This window comes from Mytilus californianus, unplaced genomic scaffold (genome assembly GCF_021869535.1).
Source record: "Mytilus californianus isolate M0D057914Y unplaced genomic scaffold, xbMytCali1.0.p SCAF_6, whole genome shotgun sequence".
In the NCBI taxonomy this organism is placed as follows: Eukaryota; Metazoa; Mollusca; class Bivalvia; order Mytilida; family Mytilidae; genus Mytilus; species Mytilus californianus.
In genome coordinates this window covers 8237227-8248070 of record NW_026262712.1, presented here as the reverse complement: position 1 = coordinate 8248070, position 10844 = coordinate 8237227, and the positions used below count along the sequence as shown (strand labels likewise).

General features: G+C 30.5%; 1 long non-coding RNA gene across 1 annotated transcript; it reads left to right on the top strand.

The window, feature by feature from the left end:
• The first annotated feature begins 832 nt into the window (after nucleotides 1–832).
• On the top strand, nucleotides 833–4099 carry LOC127706928 (uncharacterized). The gene is made up of 3 exons (XR_007984643.1): nucleotides 833–2086; nucleotides 3386–3464; nucleotides 4066–4099. It is a non-coding gene; the product is annotated as an uncharacterized LOC127706928 (long non-coding RNA).
• The last annotated feature ends 6745 nt before the right edge of the window (nucleotides 4100–10844 follow it).

The following is a 10844-nucleotide window of genomic DNA, read 5'->3' as shown; positions in this document are numbered from 1 at the left end:
ACAATTTGCGACAGGTTACTATTTTGTGACTGATTATTGAATTTTGCAGATACATAATGTTATGCAAATATTTGTAAATTATGAATTGCAGCAAATTGTATATACTGTCATCAGTATGTTTTTTGACTAATATAGACATAACGATAGTATTCGTTTTGAAGCATATCGTCCGATTCAAATCTATGCATACATTAGTTGTCATATTATTCGTACAGAGCATGCTTAGTAAATCATGAAGAAATGTACGATTTTTCATATTCAAATTGAATAAATGGCTATGAACGCAACTCAACAGTGTGCATTAATAAGATGTTTGAACGAATGCGTTCGTTTCGTTTGTTGCTGATAAATATATATATATATATATATATACTTCAATGTACATGGTTAAATAACACTAATTCGTGAAATAAAGATCATGTTGAATATATTTTATTGTATTAATTTTTATTTTCATATTTTTGAAGATTACGATTTCTGCGTGTCTTACATAAATGCTTATACTGTTTATTGTAAATTCCTTGTTGTTTGCTGTTTTTGCTATTGGTATATTTGTCACATATGTTAATATCTTTTATTGATATTGCTTATTTGCTTCTGTGTTTTTGTCATAACCTTGCATGCATGTTGTTGTTATGTTTTCGTCCTTTTCAAGTTTTATTTGTACATAGATAACTCTTACTACCATATACAACTATTTGTGTAGACACCTAATTGATGTCTACTTTGTTGATTGTTAATTTGATGTTAAGTAATGTTTTTATGTCAAATGTCCTTATGGTTGTTAATGACAAATATAGTTAAATTGAATATGTCTTTTATGATGATAATTGTTTACGCATACAACTTGGTTTTACATTATCAATATTATAAAATCTTCAATGATAATACTTATATTTTTTTAATGGAAGAACTAGACAAAATGTCATTGTTTTACATGCGGTAAGTATGATTTTATGATTTTATTGTTTTATATAATATGTCTGAAAACATGTTGGCAACTTTTTTACGATTACGGTTTTTTTAAATAGAATATTGAAGTCTTTTAAAATCAAACTAAAGCCGTTTACCTACAATTAGAAGAAAGTAGTTTCAGAAATATATGAATCATTTTTTAAAGTGATACAATATGCTAAAAAATGTACGAAACAGTGAAATACATTTGAGATTTAAGAATACCCTCAATATAGTCTTTTCATTTTGTTATGTCACACTTGAAACTAAAACTGTAGGAATAAGATGCATTGACTCTGGTCTTGCATTTGGGTGATCTGGAGAAGTTAAAATGCCATGTTTTAGTTGATGCCTGACTCAAAGTTTCTTTTGAAAAAAATATCTACACATTTTGCAACATTGCTCAATTGTTTATGCAAACAGAATGAGTCGTTAATGGTAATAGCACAAAATGTCTTTATTTTTATATCAGTTAAACCAATTCGTTGAAGAAAAAAACCAAGATCGAAATGGCATATAGATAAAAAAAACAAACAATTAAAAAATTTCAGAAAACACGACATAGAAAAGTAGATTGAGCGACGCGTATCAAACCAAAAACCCTGTATGAACGCCTGGGTTACGAATAGTTAATGAATTTGTGTTCAACTTTTTTTTTTATACAAACAAAAGTGGTAATAAGTTACATTCGATGATGTCACAATAGCAAAAGACGATGGAATGATATTACAAATAGATATTATCAGTGGCCATGAGATTTGCATATTTGTCAACCAAATCAGGATGTCGTCGTAAAACGTTCGAAGGTTGACTAGGACTTGATCATTGGGTTTATAGTTTCGTTGTCAGCAGCAACCCGTCATCAAGGAACTCTTTGTAGTAATCGAAGCTCTGGGATAACGTATCGACTTGAAGATAAATAATGGATATACGGACGCTGTTGGTATGCTACTACATTTACCTGGTATATTTAGTCTTTCAATACATGCGAAAAAATACAAAAGGGACGTTCAAACGCATAAAAGTAATCCTATAAATAACATATACTTTTTATGACGTTGCTGTATCTAATTATCTCTACATTACAGCCACCAACATCAGAGTGTAGGACATCACGATTCCGTGTTAGCAGGTTGGACCGTACTTATAACAATATTGTTAATTTGTTTTGTTTGCACATTTTTTGTGTTAAATACTATTGCGTTATTAAAGCGATGCATACTGTATGTACTGATGTTTATTAGTTACTACTGAACTATTTATAAGTTAACTCATCAATATAAAATGTCGACTGTCCGATTAACAATTATTTTATTTTAAATACTAGATAAATCCTGATAAAAATAATGATCGTTTTATTTACATGAGATATTTGTTTTCCTTCTATTGGCATGTTAACATAGTTATCTTAAAAATATACACATCGGAATTCAAAACGACAGTTTGTTTTATTCATAAAACAAAAATCTAGAAGATGAAATCAGAGAGAAGAAATTCCAGCTGTATAAATGACTAGTAGGCTTCATTGTTCTCGTTTGCTGAGGATTTAATATAACTTCCTTATTAGATCAACCTACAAGTTGATGTTCTTCTGATGTTCTAGTAAATAAACATGATGAGTAGTATGAAACATTTTGCATAGTTTATCATTTTTGTTGTTTCATGCTGGTTTTTTACTTATTCTAATTGTTTTGTAGATCATATAGAAATAACTCAAATTGTTTATAAAATCATCATGTTAGGGCCTCAGTACGGCGTCGCCTTATTGTCTTTTTTTATTTAATTCAGTAGTAAGTAGATCTTGCAATTTAACTGATCATAGTTTACCTATCTCAAATTGTCCAAAGAAAAGATAACTTCCATTTTACAAAAATGTTTTATATAGCTTTAAGAAACATTTCATGTTGGTGTCTGTTTCGTTGTTTGATATTTTTTTCGGTCATTTAGAATAGCATTCTATCTATGCATCCCTTAAGGAATACATCTCCCTCATGCAAAGCTCTGATTCCTTGCCTGGCTTTGGCTATACTTTTTGTCCTTTTTTTTTGGTTTATAGCTCTTCCACTTTTTAGTAAGCTTTGGATTTTCAAATATTTTGGCCTCGAGCATCACCGAAAAGACATTGATTGTCGAAATGCGCATTTGGTGAAGAAAAAATGGTACTGTTCATGTTATTAAAAAGTTCTCAAAAAATCCATCACTAAACTTGGGTTCACATTGGCTATATGCTAAGGCCTTTCTGAATATTCCAATATTTCTCTCTCTAACATCACGAAAGTGTCAATAAATGCAAAAGCGTATCTGTTGTATTAAAGTTGATACATTGTACTGTTAAAGGTGTTATAAAAAGTTCGCATGCTTTAAGCCAAGAAAATGTAAAGTCATAATTATTTTAATAACAATTTGTCATTGTCGTTTTGATTACTTACAGGTCGCATCAAGAGAGTTGAGACATAATCCAATTTACAAATCAAACTCAAAATTCTTGATAACAAGAACAAATGAAGAAGGTAAACATAACATTAATACTTTGATGTAAATCTTGTCACCTATTTGTAGGATGATAACCTGACTGTAAAGTTTGATAATTTTCCGTTGCTGACATCTAAATTGAGACGTGGTCCGAACTTTGCCATATATTACAGAGTATGTAATCTTTATATACGGAAAACCGAGACCACAAGATAAAAAAACATTTCATTTTATTACAAAACTATTTGTACGAAATTTCAAAACATCGCGAATTGAATTGAAAATAGTTTTATGTCTTGCATGTTTTCCGGCATTTTATTCATGTATAGATATTCCACAATTGTAGTATATATGCTACACATGTCGTTTTGTAGGTACTGATATATATATATAAATATACATTAACAATTTGTTCGTGTACAAAACGTCATTAAAACCAGAAAAACCGTAAAATTTTCAATAACTTCACCTATTATGTTGATTTAATTGATAATGTATGTGCATACAATTTATAAATATATTTCATGTAAAAGTGCACTTGTGCATAATACGTATTCGTTCTAATTTTTTGGAAGACTATTCCCATTACTAGAAAGAAACTGTGCAAGTGTACATAAATATCTGTATCTTTTTTTTCAGGTCTGTTGGATTTTTCCGAACACTATATATAAAATATAACATTTTATTTATCAAATATACTTTATTACGTCAAGTGAAAAAAAGATTATAAAATGTAAAAATCAAGATTGATTAGAACAAGTACGTGAACAGAATACAGAAACAAACAACGCAATGCATCAAACGATAAAGTTTTCAAACTTATATGGAAAACCCTTTAATGTACACAGGAGAGTAACTAACGATGTCCAACTAGCTATCCAATGGTAAATGGAGCAATATCCATTCAAATGATATATACTTCAATATTGCAACAAGATACTTTTTGATCATTACTATGTATCACATTCATACTATTATTTCTAATATATATTTTCAGACAAAAAAGAATGATAAAATTTTGTAACATTATTTATTCTCCGAATCTGTTCATACCATGACATGAGTTATTCCGAAATACTTGAAAAAAGCAAATGGAAGACTTTCGTCACACTTAAGTTGTCTTTATTTGTTTTCCGATTATAAACTATTATACTCATAAATTGTGATTGTCCAATAGGGCCTTCTGTCTTTTTTTATAACAACGTTTTAATTATACCTTGCTCTTGTCTATGTTTGAACTATCAAATCAATTCTTTAAGTATTTAGAAAACATAAAACGTAAGTGTTTATATTTGTTGGAATACATATACCTTTTATTCAATTTTAGAGGGCAGGTCTATAATGATAACTAAGCGAATTAAATGCCAATAATTGAACAATTCACTGATCATGACATCATTTGAACTTTACTGATTACAAACGATGATGTCTTTAACTCAGGAAACAATGACATTTTATTAAATTGTACGTTAATTTCGTAAAATGAAACATATTTGTTTATATGATGCCAAAACCAATCAGTACTCTTCCAATTTCTACCCACCACTACGAAAATGTGATAAGATATGTTGCAACAGGTTATCTCTAAGAGAAAAAAATATCGTAAAACATAAATGCATTTAGCAAATATTAACATTTATAGGAGAAAAATGTTAGTAACAATGGATAACCGAAGAAATTTAAAAGACCTTTTGAAATTCGTTTATTCAAATTAACATCTTGCTAGTCAATCGCCTCCAGGATTAGAAGATCATTCTTCATGTCTTTTTTCAGATGTTGATGAACAAGATAGACTATTTTTTTTAAAAATATGAACACCACTTCGGCAAATAATCAAAAGCATCAAGATTTGGAATTGCATTCGAAGGAACAAAAAAGGACAATTTCCTAATCGTTTTAATCCTAAATTTAGTATGCATAGCATGATTAAACACAAAATCAATAACCAATTGCATTTAATGTAAGATGTTAGCATCAATACAGTCACATTGTATACCGTTTCAAGTATAGATGTTTACCTGTTTTTGTATACTGCGTTCATGTTTTCCTCTTTGCCTTTTGTTGTGTTTGTTATTGATTATGTTATAAATAATTTTTGTTTAAAGTCGTAAAATGCAAGTTTTGCTACACCCCAATCCCATGTTAAATACAATTTTATGTGCAGCAGAATATATGTGTATATATTGAATAAACAGTCAATATCAATCATACTAGGTAGTTATGTTTGTCGGCACGACGTCGTACACGCCAGCTAGAAAAACTTAATCATCCATTTATCTTACGTATAGCATAAAGGCATACGCCGTAAATGGGTTTATCTCACTTCATATACACGTCATATCATTAGTTAAAAGCGAATACATTTGAGACGTGTTTATTTAATATTAGGTCATCTGGGATTCGAGCTTCGCCTGCTCTCGGATCGCATGAAATATTGACCATGTAGATATCGTATTAGGTCACAAGCACACTGTGTAACTTATATTATTGTCAAATAACATCATCATACGATGTGCTTTGTCTTTTATTTTTATTTTACGTTTGCTCTATACATAGTAATAAGTAATAAAATAGAGCATGAAAACAGAGAATGATTCAAAGAGACAACAACTTTACGAAAGAAATGAACACAGCCAACATCAATTGGTTTTCAATGAAGGAGAAATTCTCGCAACCGGAGCATAAAGGACGCTGCATTAGTCGCCCGAAATATGCAAAAGAAATAAACATGATCAAATAAATAAAACAAACACACCACACTTACACTGCCTAGATATTCCTGAACTGAGAGGTTCACAACAATGCGGCGTGTTAACCACTTCCCTATACATCTATCCAATGTAGAATAAATGAACAGTAGCACTGTTAAAGAAATAAATTGGGATCTGTAACCAAAGAAACTAAACAAAATGAAAATGATTAACATACAAGTAACAAAGCTATACTAGACGTTACTGACATACAGTACTTTCAACTGTAGGCGTTACTGTTTGACGGGAACTTGACTGATCGGTGACGGATGTTTGACTGATGATTGACTGATCGATGAATGATCGGTGATCGATGACCCATAGAATCCGTCACATACGTCAAATAAACAATGGGAGAGTTACCGTGACAACGGTCAGCGATCGATCAGTAAATTAATTATATGCATGGATCGGACGGATACGTATATAATTAAAAGTCTTATGTCTTACGGTGCTTCTTATCACGAAATGGGTTATTTGGAAAACTAGAAACATCGCAAAATATCAAAAGAAAGGGATAAGTAAATCGATGATTTTCAATATGATAAAACATGAAATGCAATTTTTGTTCAAATCCCTTAAACCAAATACGAGCAATGAAGCCTTTTCTACTATGTGCGACACTTTTTGTATATAAATATATATTTTTGCGTAGTCAGGCCAGTGTAATGGCCTCTTCAATACTGAATAAATAATCATGCATCACTCTCAACTCCCTTTATATACTATGTATTTTCTATTGTGTATGTAAATTATGTATAATTATGTATATTATATACTTGTAACAAGAACAGGTTGTATCAACAGGTACATATTATAAGTAAATATTTACTTACCATATCTATGAAGTAAATCATTTTTGGGAAACAAAATCTTAAATCCAACTTTATGAAAGAACTACTGTAACACATTAATCTTCCTTTAAGTTAATTTTTAACGAGTAGCACGTGGCAAAAGATCACTCGACCAGAAATTTAAAGTAATAGAAATTAACATAACAAAAGAACGGAGTGAAGTGCTATAAAATTGAAACTGCCTAATAAATACAGGTAGCTCTTTTGATAGAAAAAAAACCCGATAGAATGAATACTTTATTCAAACGATTATATTTGGAGTGATATTAAAAATATATAGATAGATTATACTACATTTACATTTGTACAAAGATAAATGATATCTATAAAGATAGATGTTAATTATTAATAATGTTAAGTTTTTTTTACTCATTTGCTTTTTCCCCGACAAATGAGCATGTAAAAATCGGGGACCCCATTGTTGCTTCCCTGGGCAACATAGGGTTGATGTAACAGGTGATTATTAATAAAATATGTTTAAAATTTAAAAAAAAAAAAAGAAAAGTCTTATGTAAAACGAACTCCACAAAATGTACATGTGATGAACGCGGACCTCTACGAAGACACCTGTTTTCGCAATAACGCATAACAAAATATGTATGAAATACTTTTCATGCATTATCTGTATTTTTTTCATGATAGGTTCTCTTATTTTTCTGCCAAATAAATTACACAATCAGATAAGTGCAGAATAATGTCATATGTACCCTATTTAGCAATTATGCATTTTAATGTCATAAGATGATGAATATAAAAATAATATTACAATAAACATACTTTGGCTGTTATCTGCTCTTTGGTCGGGTTGTTGTCTCTGACATATTCCCCATTTCCATTCTCAATTTTATGAAAACTTAATTTGGACATTTTGACACGATGGTTGTTTCTGTGAATCTTTAAAAGCTATTTCAAAACTATCCCATCCTCGAATAGTATTGATCTAAAACATTATTTAATAACGTTTTATTGAAGTTTGCGTACCACACGAAATATTTTGACAAATGTTAACGATATTTTGCGTTTCGGTTTTGGTTGCAAGATTTTGTTAATAACGATAGACGGACATGATATCGTCAAATACGGGCTAAATACAACTAAAACACACATCTGAAGCAATCCAGAGTTAAACATTTAGATGAAATCATAAAACAATAAATGTAATAATTGCAGAAGCTTTGAAAGAGAATCAGTGTGAAGGAGTATACTTATGAAAAATCGTGACTTCGCTTCGAAAACTTAGTTGCCCATCCAGGTTTAGATTATTTAAATGACTTGCTGGTTTCCGGAAATTATTTCTGTAATTTCCGGCTTTGATTAAACAATCAGGTTTTCTTTTGGGAGTTGTTGTTGCTTATAACGTATGAGTCACCAGAAAATTCTTTGAAATGAAAGTACGAGAAATGTTTGTTACAAAAAAAAAAACGATGCATGAAAACCTCTTCCTCGGGTAAAATATTTCACGACTTTTCTTGTGAATAAAACAATCCGGCCGATCTAACCGTTAAGTTTTAAGTTGATCGACACGATTTTAAGCCGTCTGTGACGACCGGATGACCGCTTATTTCGAGCCTTAACGGCTGTGTGGACAATTCGTTCATACAGTGGATTTTATCACTGAAAGGGATAAGTCTAGGTAACCTTTTTTTCTTTCTAATGTAATCCATTGTCTAATTGTTAAACCACGATCAAGGTAAAGCTTCACCTAAGATAATGTATACATAAAAAAGATATAATACTTCATTAAAAAATGATTTTTGTAATGTAATACAGCAAAAATCAAGTAAATAATATCAGAACTATCATTCAAGTACAGGTAAACTGAGCAACTGTGTTTGTAACATTTATCAAGAACTAACAGTCAACCAGCAGAGATATCGACCAAGTAGTAGTTATATATAAATGCAACAGTAGTATATCGCTATTCGATAGTGATAATTCGATTAAATAAAAACAAATCCGGGTAACAAACTAACACCGAGAGAAACACATCAATTATAGGCGGCAAACAACGGAACAAAAGAAACAATGAACTACAACAAAAACAAACGAAAATGGCTTGGTAACGGCATTATAGGAACAAATTGTTGGTTGAACCTGGTTCATGGATTGTTAAAAATACCACAACAATACGCGACAAGAATACAGTAAAAACAAAAGCAAGAACACTCATCGCAGAAAAATACAAAAAGATACTATAATAAAACATATATTACAGTACATTACAACATATGAAACGCAAAATAACAATGGACACCATTAGCAGTTCCACATTTACATCTGATATACATTATGACAATTGTATTTTCAGCGTTTCTTTCAAAAAAAAAAGCATAAAACAACGTGAAATACATTTATTGAATAGACGAATGTCAAATGTGGAAAAGGATATGATGATCCTTCATGAACACATAAGGTGACAACTTTGTGTGTTACTTAGTATTAAGTTGTTTAATAAGATGTTTTGTTGACTTGTTTGGCTTTTCTTTGTTTTTGTCAGTTTCCCTTTGACACAATAAATGTTAGTACAATAATTGTCTTTCGTATCTTTTTTAAGATTTGATATAAGCAATTATCAACAAATTGTTGAAACCAATCAGGTACAACATGTACAATGTAATATTGTCAATGTTATACAGAAAATTTCAGGTAAACAATATAAGTAAGTTACCAATGATAATGCCCAGATAAATGTACACAATAATTGTCTCTTGTTATTCACAGAATTATACTGCAAAATTTATCAAAGATCATGTCAATTTCCGAATATTATGATTGTCTTACAGTTTTATTTGAAATAAGTAATATTGTGATGTTGTTTTTTTAAACACAGACAAATATTTTTAAATGTGCTTTGTCAACGTCTCATTTCTGACACGATAAGCTGGGCTTACACTACTAGAAAAACAAAATGAGATTTGCACTGAATGAACTTCAGCAAGGCAAATTTGTATTTCAAACATATTTATTATTGCAGGGATGTTTTTGGACCGAAAACCTGGATTTTCTCAAGTACAATCATAAATTGACATCAACCTCAAATTGCAGACCACGCGTTTCTATATTAAACGTTTTATATTTAAGTGTTCTTTGAAAAATAAATTTTCCGGGGTTTGATTTTACAATCACACGATTCATGCAATGATTATTGTTCATATACGGAAACATTTCTCTGAATAGGCCACACAGATAAAATTCAGCCATATCATTAAAGTCAAGTGATGTTTATCATGACAAACGTACTCCATAATACTATATTGACAACAATTCTAGTTTGCATTCACATAACACAACAATGTTTATTTTATAATAATTTTGATCTATTGAAATGATCTGTACAACAAATGCTGGTAACTAAGAACCACTGCCAGTTGAATCTTATCAAACCAAAAGCCATGTACACTACAGTACATGTGGAATAAGTCATTCCTCGCGCTTTGTACTTATATACATAAGGGAGCAGCGAATGGTTTAATACCTGTTTGAGTTCACTGAGCATCATCAATTTGATGTATTTACATTCGCGGTCCCTCGCTAACAAATCACGACGGTGTGTGACTGTAAAGGGCTCGGGGTTATTTTTTTCCAGATTTGAAAACGTTTGTTTTTTTTTTTTATATTTTCTTTTATATAAACTGTTATTTGTTTCGTTAAAAGTTTATATAAGGACCATACGATAAGAAATGTTGTCTGGTTGATAGAGTTGTGTCAGCAATAACAAAGATCTGCCTTTTCCAACATATAAAAACCGATGAAGTGTCAGTGACTTTCTCCGAAATATCAAGTAGGGTTATATCCGATTTTATACAATTAAGCT